Genomic DNA, 17,237 nt, shown 5'->3' with positions numbered 1-17,237 from the left:
CTCAAACATGCAGGGCAGGGCAGGGCAGGTGGGACCAGGATCGCGAACGACAGGTCTGAAGGTCTCAGAAGTAACAAAGGTCCTTGGCCCATGACATTCATGGTAATCTTGCTGAACGGGATTCTACCGACTGGTAGAAACAACGGAACGGCTTAAAAGGCGAATCCGCACAAGTGGCACCAGGGTAGCTGACTTCCCATTTCAAAGAATCACATGTCAACTCCACTGAATCATGGGACTTCTTGGGACATTGGGACTACATGGGACATTAACTACTCTCGAGAGGATCGCCATTGGACGAAAACCGAGGAAAGATGCAGAAGTTTCCACCCGGTCTCGAACCAGAGACCTTTCGCGTGTTAAGCGAACGTGATAACCGCTACACTACGGAAACTGCCAACTCCTGAAAGACAGAAGCCCAGTGCACACACAAACACACAAGTAACAAGGAAACAGAACAAGGACACATATTTAAAATCTTGACATGGGAATTTCGTCTCATGAACTAGTTGATACTCTTCTTCAGCAAGCTAGCAACAAATGAGATTGTTCAAAGCAACCTTTCCCAATCCTGGACCTCAGGTTTCCCTGCTCTGCATGCGTTAGACCTGATTGGACCCTTACCAAGCTCTACAGAAAACGACGGAGCATGTGGCACCAGGGTACTCCAACAAACTTGTAACTGTCGACAATGCATCAATTATTTACGAGACTTCTGATAAAAGGGGACATGTTTCCGCCCGGTCTCGAACCGGGGACCTTTCGCGTGTGAGGCGAACGTGATAACCACTACACTACGGAAACGTCTTCCTAACCAACAACAGAATCTCACTGCACACACACAAACAAGGACACAGAACGAGGACACGCCTTTATCATGTCAAATGGGCATTTGGGCTCATGAACCAGTTGATATGGTTCTTCAACAAGTCAGCGGGCACTGAGACGGTCTAAGGCAGTGGTTCGCAACCCTTGTCCTCAGGCCAGGATGCTTTAGATCAGTGGTTCTTAACCCTGTCCTCAGGGAACCCCTGTCCTGCATGTTTTTAGAGGTTTCTTGGCTCCAACACACCTGATTCAAATGCATGTTCGTTACCAGGCTTCTAGAGAGCTACATAACGACCCACTTATTTGAATTGGGTGTGTTGGAGCAGGGAAACATCTCAAACATGCAGGGCAGGGCAGGTGGGACCAGGATCGCGAACGACAGGTCTGAAGGTCTCAGAAGTAACAAAGGTCCTTGGCCCATGACATTCATGGTAATCTTGCTGAACGGGATTCTACCGACTGGTAGAAACAACGGAACGGCTTAAAAGGCGAATCCGCACAAGTGGCACCAGGGTAGCTGACTTCCCATTTCAAAGAATGACATGTCAACTCCACTGAATCATAGGACTTCTTGGGACATTGGGACTACATGGGACATTAACTACTCTCGAGAGGATCGCCATTGGACGAAAACCGAGGAAAGATGCAGAAGTTTCCGCCCGGTCTCGAACCGGGGACCTTTCGCATGTTAAGCGAACGTGATAACCGCTACACTACGGAAACTGCCTACTCCTGAAAGACAGAATGCCCAGTGCACACACAAACACGCAAGTAACAAGGAAACAGAACAAGGACACACATTTAAAATCTTGACATGGGCATTTCAGCTCATGAACTAGTTGATACTCTTCTTCAGCAAGCTAGCAACAAATGAGATTGTCCAAAGCAACCTTTCCCAATCCTGGACCTCAGGTTTCCCTGCTCTGCATGTGTAAGACCTGATTGGACCCTTACCAAGCTCTACAGAAAACGACGGAGCATGTGGCACCAGGGTACTCCAACAAACTTGTAACTGTCGACAATGCATCAATTATTTACGAGACTGCTGATAAAATGGGACATGTTTCCGCCCGGTCTCGAACAAGGGACCTTTCACGTGTTAAGCGAACGTGATAACCGCTACGCTACGGAAACTGCCAACTCCTGAAAGACAGAAGCCCAGTGCACACACAAACACGCAAGTAACAAGGAAACAGAACAAGGACACACATTTCAAATCTTGACATGGGCATTTGGGCTCATGAACTAGTTGATACTCTTCTTCAGCAAGCTAGCAACAAATGAGATTGTCCAAAGCAACCTTTCCCAATCCTGGACCTCAGGTTTCCCTGTTCTGCATGTGTTAGACCTGATTGGACCCTTACCAAGCTCTACAGAAAACGACGGAGCATGTGGCACCAGGGCCCGGTTTTTCAAAAGGTTCAATCCGGATAAAATTGATCCGGATTTAGTAATCCTTTTTTTTGCGATCCGTGATCACGTAATCCATCTTACTTTTGAGCCAGTTTTTCAAAGCAACATCGTATTGGATCAATCTGATCCGGATAGGAACTTTTCAGGATCACCAAATCTGGATAACCAGTGCTCAAACAGGATAGGAAATCACAATGTAGAACCATATATAAAGAGCAACAAGTAGAATAGCCAGTGTGGGGTCAATATAAGTTTATTTTTATTTGAAATGAAAACACACACATTAAAAAAAAATTAAAAACAAGAAAACCCCCACCCCATCCTCTTCCAGCAGTCCGCTCATCTGAGACCTACAACACAAACACTGTACATTGAGGATATTTATAACAAGTTTCAAATATAGATGTATTGAATTAAAAAAAAGACTGTCAAATAATCCACAATAATTTCAGACTTCCTCATCTGATGTGGAGAGACCAGCTTGTCTGAGCGTAGCCTTTAGGAGGCGGATCTCAAGTCTGGCCTTGGTTTGCTGCAGTTTGGTCAGAGTCAGTTGTTCCTCTGCCAGACGAAGCTGTGCTTCTGCCCTTTCAGTCTCTTTTTGCAGAAGTGCCTTGTAATCATCATCTTTGTTTGGTGAAGGGCGCTTCAAGCCTTTCCTCTGAGATCCTGTGGCAACTACCACTGGCTCAACCAATGAGGATCCAGCTTCTTCCTCAGGAACAGAGCTGAGATCCAATATAAATACGCGCTCTGGATCAGCCTCAGGAGGAACTGTCAGATTCTCCTCCTCCTCAATCCAAGGCTCGCCATCCCCTACAACACCTTGAATACCATGGAGAGCTTGCGACTTCTCACCTCCAATGATGTCGAGGACCACATCTGTGTAATCTCCCCTCTTAAATGGCTTGTTGCCTGTTTGTGGGTTTTTGGCTTCAGCATGGTGCTTTGTTGCCCTGGCCTTAAGATTCTTCCACCGCAATTTGATTTGGTCTGTGGTCCTCTTCTGGCCAGACCCTATGGCATTCACATTTTCTGTGATTAAAATCCAAACATCATTTTTCTTTTTGTTGGTATCCTTAGCAGAATTAAAACTTCCCACTATTGTTCCATAATGGCACCGAACACCCTCTAGTAGTGCATTGGTTTCAGCAGCAGTGAAGTTACAGCTTCTTGAGTCCATGGTTCCACAAGCCAAAACCAATCAGTTGTAATAGGTGTGTTTGAAAAGACCAACTACACAGCCATATAAATCAGCCTTTCTCAGAGGATTCACAGAGAGACAGTGAAATGGCAGGTGTTGTCCACCGCCACCACCACTTTGCCAGGAGAGGATACCGTCAAAGGGTGTATGTTGAACGTACCAAGCCACTGGAGCAATACACCACTGAGGAGCTGTATGTCCGGTTTCGCTTTGGGAAGGCTGATATAGAGTACCTTGTGAACCTTCTCAGGCCAAAACTTCAACACAGAACCCAAAGGAGTCACGGTCTGTCTGTGGAAGACCAGATCCTCATTGCTCTCCGATTTTATGCATGTGGGACTTTCTATCAAAATGTTGGTGACTATATGGGAGTGGTGAAATCAGCTGTGTGTGATGTGGTGAGAGATGTGTCAATCGCACTGGCCAGCCTGGTCAATGAATTTGTTTCTTTTCCAAAGGACAACCATATTGCCCAGGCCAAGCGCAGCTTTTTTCTTTTGGGGAATATGCCCAATACTATTGGAGCAATCGACTGCACACATCTGCATATACAAGCACCTCACGAGAATGAATGGGAGTTAATAAACAGAAAGGGGAGGCACAGCATCAATGTCCAAATTGTGTGTGATGCTGACCTCATCATCACCAACTGCGTTGTCAAGTGGCCTGGGTCTGTCCATGATGCACGCATCCTGAGGGAAAGCGCTCTATATAGAGACCTCCAAACCAACCGACCGGATGGCATAATATTAGGAGACAGTGCCTACCCACTCCTACCATGGCTGATGACTCCTTTTCTAACAGCAAATACACCGGCGCAGGCACGCTTCAACACTGCTCATTGCAGAGCAAGATGTGCAATTGAGCGTTTAAATGGAGTTCTTAAGAGGCGCTTTGCATGCCTTAACTACCTGAGAGCGGAACCACGGAAAGCATGCAACATAACCCTTGCCTGTATTGTCCTGCACAACATCGCTACTAAGCGCAATGTCCCTCTCTGTGCTGACAATAAAGCACCTGAGCCCCTTGGAGACCCTAACCAACCTCCTGCATTCTGCCAGAACGAGCAAACAGGACGTGCAACAAGGGACGCAATAGTTAGACACTATTTCTGATTTGGATTTGTTTGGGATTTAAAAAATCAGTGATTGCCATTCTTTGCATTTATTTGGTTATTCTGTAATCATTGCATGCATCACTAATAAATATTCTAAAAACAAAAATATTTTCGATTGTGATGAATATATATATGTCAATTAGTGACAGAATAAAATGTATTGTTTTTGGTCAATTTTTACAGCTGTTTGGGGGATTATTTTATGAGGCCAAACTCTTTCTACTTTGCTGTAGGCCTATACTGAAAGGCTGAATACCTTAAAGCCTACCTAATCACTGTAGCCTGACGGATGTACAAATAAAATTAAAACCTTATGAATAAATAGGATATCTTGTCAGATACTGCATGATCCAAATTTAGTATTATTTGATACATTTTAAAAGTTTTCATTACATTTTGGGCATGAAATCCACGCTGAATCCACCCTTCTGACGGGATCAGTTTAATCCCGATTTTTTGGATCAAAGTGATCCAAATCCTACAAAAAAGTTCTGAAAAACCCAAACTAAAGGTTTGATCCGGATCAAAACCAAGATTGGATTACGTGATCTAATCCGATTATGTAATCCGTTTTTTCTTTTGAAAAACCCATTTTCAAGATTTGATCCAATCCGTTATCCAAAATCCTAGTGGATTACTTTTGAAAAACCGGGCCCAGGGTACTCCAACAAACTCGTAACTGTCGACAATACATCAATTATTTACGAGACTGCTGATAAAAGGGGACGTGTTTCCGCCCGGTGTCGAACCGGGGACCTTTCGCATGTGAGGCGAACGTGATAACCACTACACTACGGAAACTTCTTCCTAGCCAACAACAGAATCTCACTGCACACCCACACACAAACAAACAAGGACACAGAGCGAGGACACGCCTTTATCATGTCAAATGGGCATTTGGGCTTATGAACCAGTTGATATGGTTCTTCAACAAGCCAGCGGGCACTGAGACGGTCTAAGGCAGTGGTTCTCAACCCTTGTCCTCAGGCCAGCATGCTTTAGATCAGTGGTTCTTAACCCTGTCCTGCATGTTTTTAGAGGTTTCTTGGCTCCAACACACCTGATTCAAATGCATGTTCGTTACCAGGCTTCTAGATAACTATACCTACCCCTTGTGCTACCTTCGGGTCATTGTGACCCATCGTCGTGTTGCGATAACTATACCTACCCCTTGTGCTACCTTCGGGTCATTGTGACCCACCGTCGTGTAGCGATACTTTTACCTAATAAAAAATAAATAATTATAATTTTTGTATTAACCCTGTCACCGCCGTGTCGGTGCGACTCTTCCTAATACAAAAACGTAGATACGTAGGGGAGGGGTATATCACATAATATCAACAGTTAAAACTAGGAGGAACACTCGCGCTGCCCTCAGGGCATTGTGACCCACCGCAGTGTCTGCGTTAGGTTATTTTGTGTGTGTAAGGGGCTGGGGGTGTGGGGGATGGGAAGGGTGATGGTTTATTGTGGTGTCTATGATGTGTTTATTGGGATTGGGGTTTGTGCGGTCAGTGTCGGTTGGGTGAGTGGGGTCTAGGCCCCACGCCTTTCTTGTGTTGTGTCCGTTGTGAATAAAACCTTTAAAACTAAAAAAAGTCTGCGTTGTCAAAGTGTATATATCACGTTATATCACTAGTTAACACTAGGTGGAGCTGTCTCCGGGTCATTGTGACCCAGCGCAGTGTCTGCGTTGTCAATTATGAACCCGCCGCCCACCCCAGAAGTTTATATATCAGGTTATATCACTAGTTAACACTAGGTGGAGCTGTCCGCGGGTCGTTGTGACCCACCGCAGTGTCTGCGTTGTCAATTACGGCGGTCGAATTAGGTAGGCGTCATTGGGCTCTCTCACCTTGACAAGGTTAGATCCACGCCTCCAACATCTCTCCTGAGTCTAATGACGCCTTTACGATTCGACAATCAGCGACCCCTCTCGGCGGTAGAATGAGTGTGACGTCTGGCTTCAGAGAAACCGCGGTCGGACCCGTCTGCCAAGCGTCCGTGCGGAGGCCCTCGGAATCAGACGGGCCACGTTGACCTAGATTAAATTGATAAGGTCGGAACGGCGGCATACAAATGAAAACAGCGGTCGGACCCGTCTGCCAAGCGGCCGTGCGGCGGCCCTCGAAATGAGACGGGCAACGTTGACCTATATTAAATTGATAAGGTCGCAACAAAGGGAGACAAATGAAATCGACGCGTCTCTCCGACCTCGTCTCGTCCACTTTATTTTAGGTCCAACCGCGCGCGCGCGGCCTTTTAAGATTCGACGATTGGCGATCCCTCTCAGCGGGAGAATTGGCCAGGCGTCAGAGAAAACCGCGGTCGGACCCTTCTGCCAAGTTGCAGGTCTGTGTGGCGTGTGCTCATGAGTAAAACACGGAATGTGTGTTAGTAGCACTTGCCTACAGCTTACGTGATTGCATGGACAAATTATTCTAAGGACGCCTCCCTAATTCGACCGCCAAAGAGCGATCAAGAATCGTCGAATCGTAAAGGCCGTCTTTGAAATGTTGGCCTGCGACGACCCCTCTCGGCCGTGGGCTCGGCGAAGAGGTCCAGCTGCGGTTTCATTTGTCTCCCGCCGTTCCCACCTTATCAATTTAATCTAGGTCAACGTGGCCCGTCTGCTTCCCAAGGGCCTCCGCACAGCCGCTTGGCAGACGGGTCCGACCGCGGTTTCTCTGACGCCAGACGTCACGTCGCCCGTCTGCTTCCCGAGGCCGTCCGACAAACACAGCAGTAGTCTAGTACTGTACCGTAGTATTACAATTTACCGGGGCAGCTTCTCCACACAGGGCTATATCGCATTTTGCGTTGTTACTGACAATGATCGCTACCAGTGAGCTTTTTATGAATGAGCGATTTTCTACTAAATAAATGTCAAGCTTATTTATGTTTTTGGGGGCATATTTTCAGTTAGCAGATGGTACTGTTTGAATCGCGATTCCATCTGAGATAACTCTACTGACGGTAACGTCGTTTTTGGAATAATCTTCAAAGGGGGTTCTTTATTAATGAATGAGTGCAATATGAGTAGGCTAAATGCCTGAAAATATCACGAGAAGGGAAAAACTTGAAAGGACGTTTAAGTCATAGAGATTAGGTCAATTTTTACACCGGTCTGCCAAATTTATTCGTTTTGATTCAACTATGAGGCTTCTAATCACCATTTCCTCTTGGGAAATGAGAAGACAACTATTTCATTCTACACTTCACTCTTAGTATTTTGAGTTGTAAATGAGCAGCAAAAGAAATATGCATTTAAATCTATGTAATCTTTATAAATAATAAGTATGCATTATTATATAAAATATACAGCAAATGTTTACTCCTTGACAGGTCTGCAAACGCCTTTGTAAACCGAGATTTGTTAAAACGTTTGTTAACCGAGACCGTAGGTCGAGGTTTACAAAAACAAATTGTTTTAACAAATCGAGGCGACAAAGCGTTTCCTGACCTGTCGAGGAGTAAACATTTGGTTTCTTATGTTGTCAGAGCAATCAGCTGCACTTGCACTGGTGACGTCACTACATCTCCAACGCAACATATTTACATTTATTCATTTAGCAGACGCTTTTATCAAAAGCGACTTCCAAGAGAGAGCTTTACAAAGTGCATATGTCACTGATCATAACAACGAGATAGCCACAAAACATTGCGAGTAGCCAAAACATGAAGCACACATTGTGAACAACCAAAATAAGTGCCAAAGGGAAGAACCATAAGAGCATGTAGTTAAACAAGTTACAATTAAACAACATGAACTGCTATAAGTGCAAGTGTACCTGTGGGAAAAAAAAGCAAGCAACAATAATAAAACAATATATCACAGCGAGTACAAAAATTTAAGTCAGTTACCACTAACCACAAGAGCAACAAGTCTCTAAGCAAGAGTCATTGTGATCCTTGAGGAAACTAACATCGGGTCAAGCGAACCATTCCTAAGTACCGTTGTACTCCCGGAACAAGTGCGTCTTGAGCCTTTTCTTGAAGGTGGAGAGACAGTCAGTGTCTCTGATGGAAGTGGGGAGTTGATTCCACCACTGGGGGGCCAGACAGGAGAAGAGCTTGTGTTGGGACCGGGCGGTCTTGAGCGGTGGGACCACCAGGCGGTTGTCTGAAGAAGACCGTAGGTGACGGGTGGGGGTGTAGGGCTGCAGGAGAGACTTGATGTAGACGGGTGCAGTCCCGTTCACTGCTCGGAAGGTCAATACCAGGGTCTTGAATCTGATACGGGCCATGATAGGTAGCCAGTGGAGAGAGATGAGGAGCGGGGTAACATGGGAGCGTCTGGGTAGATTGTAGACCAGGCGGGCCGCTGCGTTCTGAATCCTCTGAAGAGGACGGGTTGCACATGCTGGGAGACCAGCGAGCAGCGAGTTGCAATAGTCCAACTTGGAGAGGACAAGTGCTTGGACTAGCAGCTGGGTGGAGTGCTCAGACAGGTATCTCCTGATCTTCCGGATGTTGTAGAGGGTGAATCTACACGACCGGGAGACCGCAGCAATGTGGGCCGTGAGGGAGAGCTCGTCGTCCATGGTAACCCCAAGGTTCCTGGCAGAGGATGAAGGGGTCACCGTCGCAGATCCCAGGGTGATTGAGAGATCGTGGGAGATGGAGGGTTTAGCCGGGATGATGACAAGTTCTGTTTTGGCGAGGTTCAGCTGGAGGTGGTGCTCGGTCATCCAGGCGGAGATGTCTGTGAGGCAGGCCTCAATCCTAGCTGAGATCCCCGGATCTGTCGGGGGGAACGACAGGTACAGCTGCGTGTCGTCAGCGTAGCAGTGGTAGGAGAAGCCATGGGAGGTGATGATTGGTCCAAGTGAGGTGGTGTACAGAGAGAAGAGGAGGGGTCCAAGGACGGAGCCCTGTGGGACACCAGTGGAGAGCTGGCGAGGGCCTGACAGTTTGCCTCCCCAGGAAACCTGGTAGGATCTTCCCGACAGGTAGGATGAGATCCACTGGAGTGCAGTGCCAGTGATGCCCTTCTCAGAAAGTCTGGCGAGCAGGATCTGGTGGTTAACCGTATCAAACGCTGCAGAAAGGTCCAGCAGAATGATGACAGATGACCTGGAAGCCGCTCTGGCAGACTGGAGGGCAGTGGTGACTGAAAGGAGGGCAGTCTCTGTGGAGTGGCCAGTCTTGAAGCCCGATTGGTTGGGGTCAAGCAGGTTGTTCTGAGAGAGAAAGTTAGACAGTTGGTTAGATACAGCACGTTCAATTGTTTTTGAAAGGAAGGGTAACAGTGATACCGGTCTGTAGTTCTGGAGAACGGCAGGGTTAAGGGAGGGTTTTTTGAGTAGAGGGGTAACTCTAGCCTGTTTGAAGGCAGAGGGGAAGGTGCCAGAGGTAAGAGAGGAGTTTAGGACATGGAGAAGAAAAGTTATGATGGAGGGGAGATGGTTTGAAAGAGAGGGGAGGGTATAGGATCAAGGGGACAGGAGGTGGGGCGATGAGAGAGAATGAGGTCAGAGATCTCTGCCTCAGACAGGGGAGAAAAAGAGTTTAGACATTTAGTCGGGTCTGTCATGGAGGGTGAGAGGGTAGGACAGGTGGGCTTAGGGAGCCGACTGCTAATGTCGGCGACTTTTTTCTCAAAGAAGGAGGAGAAGTCGTCTGCTGTCAGGGTGGAGGGAGGGGGTGGGGGAGGTGGGTTAAGAAGCGTGGAGAAGGTAGAAAAAAGTTTGTGGGGGTTTGAAGCAGAGTTAATTTTGTTCAGAAAGTAGAGGGTTTTAGCACCAGTTATGTGAGAAGAGAAGGATTTGAGGAGGGAGTGATACTTATCAAGGTCCGGACCGCCTTTGGACTTGCGCCATCTCCTCTCAGCTGCCCGAAGGGTGGACCGTTCTTCACGGATAACATCCGTAAGCCACGGGCAGGAGGGAGAACATCGTGCAGGCCTGGTTGACAGGGGACAGAGAGAGTCAAGTGATGCAGTTAAAGTGGTTAACAAGGTGTCAGTGGCAGTGTTAGTGGGGTGGGACGAGAACTCGTCAATGGGGGGGGGGGAGGATGTTAAAATATATCATATCAACAACATCAATTCGTCTTTTGTCTGCTTCAGATACTTCTTTAAAACGGGAAGCGATTGCGGGGCGTTTGCGGACCTGTGCAAAAACCGTATTTGGTTGTTTTAGGCTTTTTTTGGGGCTTTTTAGGCTACTTTGTTGCCGAGCAGATGCAACGTTGTTAAGGTCAATGGCTACATCTCCAAGGCAACCGCTTGTTGCTAGGTCCGTAAAACGTTTATTTACCTCTGCAAACTTTCAGGAGGTATATAAACAGACTTATTAACTTTTGAGAACGTCTTCTAGACCAATAGGAACAGTGTATTGGTCCAATTATTACACTAGTATATAAGAAACAGAAATATCAGTTGTAAAAATGTCAGTAAAAAACGCACCACTCTGCAACCAACGCAAGCAAGCACACCCTACAATTTTTCCAGAAATTGTACCCTCTTTTTATCACGCTCCATGTACATTCATATATATTATGTAAATGATCTTAAACAAGAATAAGGTGTAGGTAAATATATTTTTTATTTGAAGCATAATCATACTGTATATAAAAATAAAAATCTTTTAAGTGCTTCACTGAGCTGCCAAACTAAAACATTTTAAGCAAAATAAAACATTTCAAAATAGAAAGTGCTACTGTTTAAAAGCGCTTCCCTGAACTGAGACCTAACATTTCATAGCTCAAAGTCTTATAGCAGGTCCCACCTTGCTGTCGCATGCCCTTCAGATGGCCAACACCTGTAATTTGGCCTTCTTACCCTTTGGCCTTGGCTAAATCATCTTCTCACACTCTCCCTAGCATCAAAATCCTAGCTCCATGGGTTAGCTCCATGGCCCAGCTCCGTAACTCAGGGGTCCGTAATTAATTTTTACAAGGGGCCACATGAGAAACCTGAAATGTGTTGGAGGGCCGCATCAACGATAACTTGAACTTAATTCTGCTCACTATTCATTTTCTCCCATTGTAAAAAGCAGTAAAGTATATATTTTGATTAGCTGCTACTGGTTATCAGAAGAATACGGATATTCTGTAAATATTTATATAAATATTTTAGATTTTGGTGTAGGTTAAATAGGAAAAGACTATAGAAGTAATAAACAGTAAAAACAACAACAACAACAGTGTTTCATTGGGTGTGCTTTGCCTTCGGCAAGGGCACAACCTTTGTTCTCTCACATATATATTATTGGGTGTGCTTTGCCTTCGGCAAGGGCACAACCTTTGTTCTCTCACATATATATTATTATTATTATTTTTGCCCCCCTAAAACTCAGTCAATATTTGGCCTACATAGACAACCTAGGTGTCAAACGTTTCGTCCTGGTACCGATTGAGTTGCTTGTATTGGGATTTACGTTCCGTTGCACGGTTTAAGTAGAAATTACGTTTTTGTGTCGAAAAGTGAAGCTAACGGTGGCTAACTTGCTAACCACAGTCAATGACGCTACTTACGTCACGAAAACTCGCGTGACTACCTCTAGCAGAATATTAGTTTAGCAGCTCGTTAACTTCTGGGAGATAGCTAGGCTAACTATAGCTTTACTGCAAGGCAGCTGCAGAAATGCCACAAGCAAAGAGGCCAGGTGATAACTATTTACTAATTTTACTTTGTGATATGACACACAATTGTGATGTGTAATGTACAATATAAGCTGATATTATTAAGGAAGTACATCTACTTTCGGAAACAGTCTACTATTTCACTGAAGTATTAGCATCATGACATTAGCCTGTGTTGCCCGGGCTACACATACTACAGTGGTCTATGATGTAGCGTTATCTGTTTTCAATCGTTAAAATAAACATTCCTCACATATACATTTTCGTTGTAGGATTTATTCTGACATTAGTAAACGATTTGTTGGTGAAATTACCATTACCTGTGGTTTCAAACCAGTGTTGCTCACTGCAACGCTGTAGCCTACGCGAGACACTACAAAAACATCTACACAGCTGTAGGAAGTCAAACGGCGACAGAACATGTTCGGCACTCCCCTTACTTAAATCAAAAGTCTATCTAACTACTAACCTGAACTTCATTGCCACAGCCTAAACGTTGTCAATCTGTTCATGAAAATAATTAATTTAAGTTTAAACCGTACAACGGAACGTTAAATCCAATTCAACCAACGCAATCGCTACCAAGACGAACACAGCAGTAGTCTAGTACTGTGCCGTAGTAGTACAATTTACCGGGGCAGCTTCTCCACACAGGGCTATATCGCATTTTGCGTTGTTACTGACAATGATCGCTACCAGTGAGCTTTTTATGAATGAGCGATTTTCCACTAAATAAATGTCAAGCTTATTTACGTTTTGGGGGGCATATTTTCCGTTAGCAGATGGTACTGTTTGAATCGCGATTCCATCTTCTACTGCCGGGCAACGTTGTAGAATAATCTTCAAAGGGGGTTCTTTATTAATGAATGAATGCAATGAGTAGGCTAAATGCCTGAAAATATCATGAGAAGGGAAAAACTTAAAATGACGTTTAAGTCATAGAGATTAGGTAAATTTTTACACCGGTCTGCCCAATTTATTTGTTTTGTTTCAACGATGAGGCTGCCTCTTGCAGGGGAAATGAGAAGACATCTATTTCATTCTACACTAAACTCGTATTTTCAGTTGTAAATGAGCAGCAAAAAAAAATGCTTTTAAATCTATGTCATCTTTATAAATAATAAGTATGCATTTTTATATAAAATATACAGAAATATCAGTTGTAAAAATGTCATTCAAAAACGGACCCCTGTGCAACCGACGCAAGCAAGCACACCCTACAATTTCCCCAGAAATTGTACCCTCTCTAGTTGGGTGTGCTCAAGCCTTCGGCGAGAGCACAACCTTTGTTCTCTCACATATATATTATTATTATTTTTATTTCTTTTTGCCCCCCTAAAACTCAGTCAATATTTGGCCTACATAGACAACGTAGGTGTCAAAAGTTTCGTCTTGGTAGCGATTGAGTTGCTTGTATTGGGATTTACGTTCCGTTGCACGGTTTAAGTAGAAATTACGTTTTTGTGTCGAAAAGTGAAGCTAACGGTGGCTAACTTGCTAACCACAGTCAATGACGCTACTTACGTCACTAACGTCACGAAAACTCGCGTGACTACCTCTAGCAGAATATTAGTTTAGCAGCTCGTTAACTTCTGGGAGATAGCTAGGCTAACTATAGCTTTACTGCAAGGCAGCTGCAGAAACGCCACAAGCAAAGAGGCCAGGTGATAACTATTTACTAATTTTACTTTGTGATATGACACACAATTGTGATGTGTAATGTACAATATAAGCTGATATTATTAAGGAAGTACATCTACTTTCGGAAACAGTAGTCTACTATTTCACTGAAGTATTACCATCATGACATTAGCCTGTGTTGCCCGGGCAACACATACTACAGTGGTCTATGATGTAGCGTTATCTGTTTTCAATCGTTAAAATAAACATTCCTCACATATACATTTTCGTTGTAGGGTTTATTCTGACATTAGTAAACGATTTGTTGGTGAAAAAACCATTACCTGTGGTTTCAAACCAGTGTAGCTCACTGCAACGCTGTAGCTTACGCGAGACACACGACAAAAACATCTAACTTACACAGCTGTTTAGGAAGTCAAACGGCGACAGAACATGTTCGGCACTCCCCTTACTTAAATCAAAAGTCTATCTAACTACTAACCTGAACTTCATTGCCACAGCCTAAACGTTGTCAATCTGTTCATGAAAATAATTAATTTCAGCTTAAACCGTACAACGGAACGTTAAATCCAATTCAACCAACGCAATCGCTACCAAGACGAACACAGCAGTAGTCTACTAGTACTGTACCGTAGTAGTACAATTTGCCGGGGCAGCTTCTCCACACAGGGCTATATCGCATTTTGCGTTGTTACTGACAATGATCGCTACCAGTGAGCTTTTTATGAATGAACGATTTTCCACTAAATAAATGTCAATCTTATTTACGTTTTGGGGGGCATATTTTCAGTTAGCAGATGGTACTGTTTGAATCGCGATTCCATCTTCTACTGCCGGGTAACGTCGTAGAATAATCTTCAAAGGGGGTTCTTTATTAATGAATGAATGCAATGAGTAGGCTAAATGCCTGAAAATATCATGAGAAGGGAAAAACTTAAAATGACGTTTAAGTCATAGAGATTAGGTCAATTTTTACACCGGTCTGCCAAATTTATTCGTTTTGTTTCAACGATGAGACTGCCTCTTGCAGGGGAAATGAGAAGACATCTATTTCATTCTACACTTCACTCGTATTTTCAGTTTTAAATGAGCAGCAAAAAAAAAATGCTTTTAAATCTATTTAATCTTTATAAATAATAAGTATGCATTTTTATATAAAATATACAGAAATAACAGTTGTAAAAATGTCATTCAAAAACGGACCCCTGTGCAACCGACGCCAGCAAGCACACCCTACAATTTCCCCAGAAATTGTACCCTCTCTAGTTATTATTATTATTTTTATTTCTTTTTTCCCCCCTAAAACTCAGTCAATATTTGGCCTACATAGACAACGTAGGTGTCAAAAGTTTTGTCTTGGTAGCGATTGAGTTGCTTGTATTGGGATTTACGTTCCGTTGCACGGTTTAAGTAGAAATTACGTTTTTGTGTCGAAAAGTGAAGCTAACGGTGGCTAACTTGCTAACCACAGTCAATGACGCTACTTACGTCACTAACATCACGAAAACTCGCGTGACTACCTCTAGCAGAATATTAGTTTAGCAGCTCGTTAACTTCTGGGAGATAGTTAGGCTAACTATAGCTTTACTGCAAGGCAGGTGCAGAAACGCCACAAGCAAAGAGGCCAGGTGATAACTATTTACTAATTTTACTTTGTGATATGACACACAATTGTGATGTGTAATGTACAATATAAGCTGATATTATTAAGGAAGTACATCTACTTTCGGAAACAGTAGTCTACTATTTCACTGAAGTATTAGCATCATGACATTAGCCTGTGTTGCCCGGGCAACACATACTACAGTGGTCTATGATGTAGCGTTATCTGTTTTCAATCGTTAAAATAAACATTCCTCACATATACATTTTCGTTGTAGGGTTTATTCTGACATTAGTAAACGATTTGTTGGTGAAATTACCATTACCTGTGGTTTCAAACCAGTGTAGCACACTGCAACGCTGTAGCTTACGTGAGACACACTAAAAAACATCTAGCTTACACAACTGTAGGAAGTCAAACGGCGACAGAACATGTTCGGCACTCCCCTTACTTAAATCAAAAGTCTATCTAACTACTAACCTGAACTTCATTGCCACAGCCTAAACATTGTCAATCTGTTCATGAAAATAATTAATTTCAGCTTAACTACTCTCGAGAGGATCGCCATTGGACGAAAACCGAGGAAAGATGCAGAAGTTTCCGCCCGGTCTCGAACCCGGGACCTTTCGCGTGTTAAGCAAAAGTGATAACCGCTACACTACGGAAACTGCCAACTCCTGAAAGACAGAAGCCCAGTGCACACACAAACACGCAAGTAACAAGGAAACAGAACAAGGACACACATTTAAAATCTTGACATGGGCATTTGGGCTCATGAACTAGTTGATACTCTTCTTCATGTTTCCGCACGGTCTCGAACGGGGGACATTTCGCGTGTGAGGCGAACGTGATAACCACTACACTACGGAAACTTCTTCCTAGCCAACAACAGAATCTCACTGCACACCCACACACACACAAACAAGGACACAGAACGAGGACACGCCTTTATCATGTCAAATGGGCATTTGGGCTCATGAACCAGTTGATATGGTTCTTCAACAAGTCAGTGGGCACTGAGACGGTCTAAGGCAGTGGTTCTCAACCCTTGTCCTCAGGCCAGCATGCTTTAGATCAGTGGTTCTTAACCCTGTCCTCAGGGAACCCCTGTCCTGCATGTTTTTAGAGGTTTCTTGGCTCCAACACACCTGATTCAAATGCAAGTTCGTTACCAGGCTTCTAGAGAGCTACATAACGACCCACTTATTTGAATCGGGTGTGTTGGAGCAGGGAAACATCTCAAATATGCAGGGCAGGGCAGGGCAGGTGGGACCAGGATCGCGAATGACTGGTCTGAAGGTCTCAGAAGTAACATAGGTCCTTGGCCCATGACATTCATGGTAATCTTGCTGAACGGGATTCTACCGACTGGTAGAAACAACGGAATGGCTTAAAAGGCGAATCCGCACAATTGGCACCAGGGTAGCTGACTTCCCATTTCAAAGAATGACATGTCAACTCCACTGAATCATGGGACTTCTTGGGACATTGGGACTACATGGGACATTAACTACTCTCGAGAGGATCGCCATTGGACGAAAACCGAGGAAAGATGTAGAAGTTTCCGCCCGGTCTCGAACCGGGGACCTTTCGCGTGTTAAGCGAACGTGATAACCGCTACACTACGGAAACTGCCAACTCCTGAAAGACAGAAGCCCAGTGCACACACAAACACACAAGTAACAAGGAAACAGAACAAGGACACACATTTAAAATCTTGACATGGGCATTTCGGCTCATGAACTAGTTGATACTCTTCTTCAGCAAGCTAGCAACAAATGAGATTGTCCAAAGCAACCTTTCCCAATCCTGGACCTCAGGTTTCCCTGCTCTGCATGTGTAAG

General features: G+C 44.4%; 6 non-coding genes across 6 annotated transcripts; all 6 read right to left on the bottom strand.

Annotated features, from left to right (window-relative positions):
- Positions 1–321: 321 nt before the first annotated feature.
- On the bottom strand, positions 322–394 carry trnav-aac (transfer RNA valine (anticodon AAC)). Its single transcript has one exon. It is a non-coding gene; the product is annotated as a tRNA-Val (tRNA).
- A 337-nt stretch (positions 395–731) lies between these two features.
- trnav-cac (transfer RNA valine (anticodon CAC)) lies at positions 732–804 on the bottom strand. The gene has a single exon. It is a non-coding gene; the product is annotated as a tRNA-Val (tRNA).
- A 674-nt stretch (positions 805–1,478) lies between these two features.
- On the bottom strand, positions 1,479–1,551 carry trnav-aac (transfer RNA valine (anticodon AAC)). Its single transcript has one exon. It is a non-coding gene; the product is annotated as a tRNA-Val (tRNA).
- Positions 1,552–5,290: 3,739 nt separating this feature from the next.
- On the bottom strand, positions 5,291–5,363 carry trnav-cac (transfer RNA valine (anticodon CAC)). Its single transcript has one exon. It is a non-coding gene; the product is annotated as a tRNA-Val (tRNA).
- A 10,625-nt stretch (positions 5,364–15,988) lies between these two features.
- On the bottom strand, positions 15,989–16,061 carry trnav-aac (transfer RNA valine (anticodon AAC)). The gene has a single exon. It is a non-coding gene; the product is annotated as a tRNA-Val (tRNA).
- An 891-nt stretch (positions 16,062–16,952) lies between these two features.
- trnav-aac (transfer RNA valine (anticodon AAC)) lies at positions 16,953–17,025 on the bottom strand. Its single transcript has one exon. It is a non-coding gene; the product is annotated as a tRNA-Val (tRNA).
- Between the last annotated feature and the right edge of the window lie 212 nt (positions 17,026–17,237).

This window comes from Osmerus eperlanus, chromosome 11 (assembly GCF_963692335.1).
Source record: "Osmerus eperlanus chromosome 11, fOsmEpe2.1, whole genome shotgun sequence".
NCBI lineage: Eukaryota > Metazoa > Chordata > Actinopteri > Osmeriformes > Osmeridae > Osmerus > Osmerus eperlanus.
Note: the sequence above shows the minus strand (reverse complement) of the source record. Positions and strands in the feature narration are given on the sequence as shown.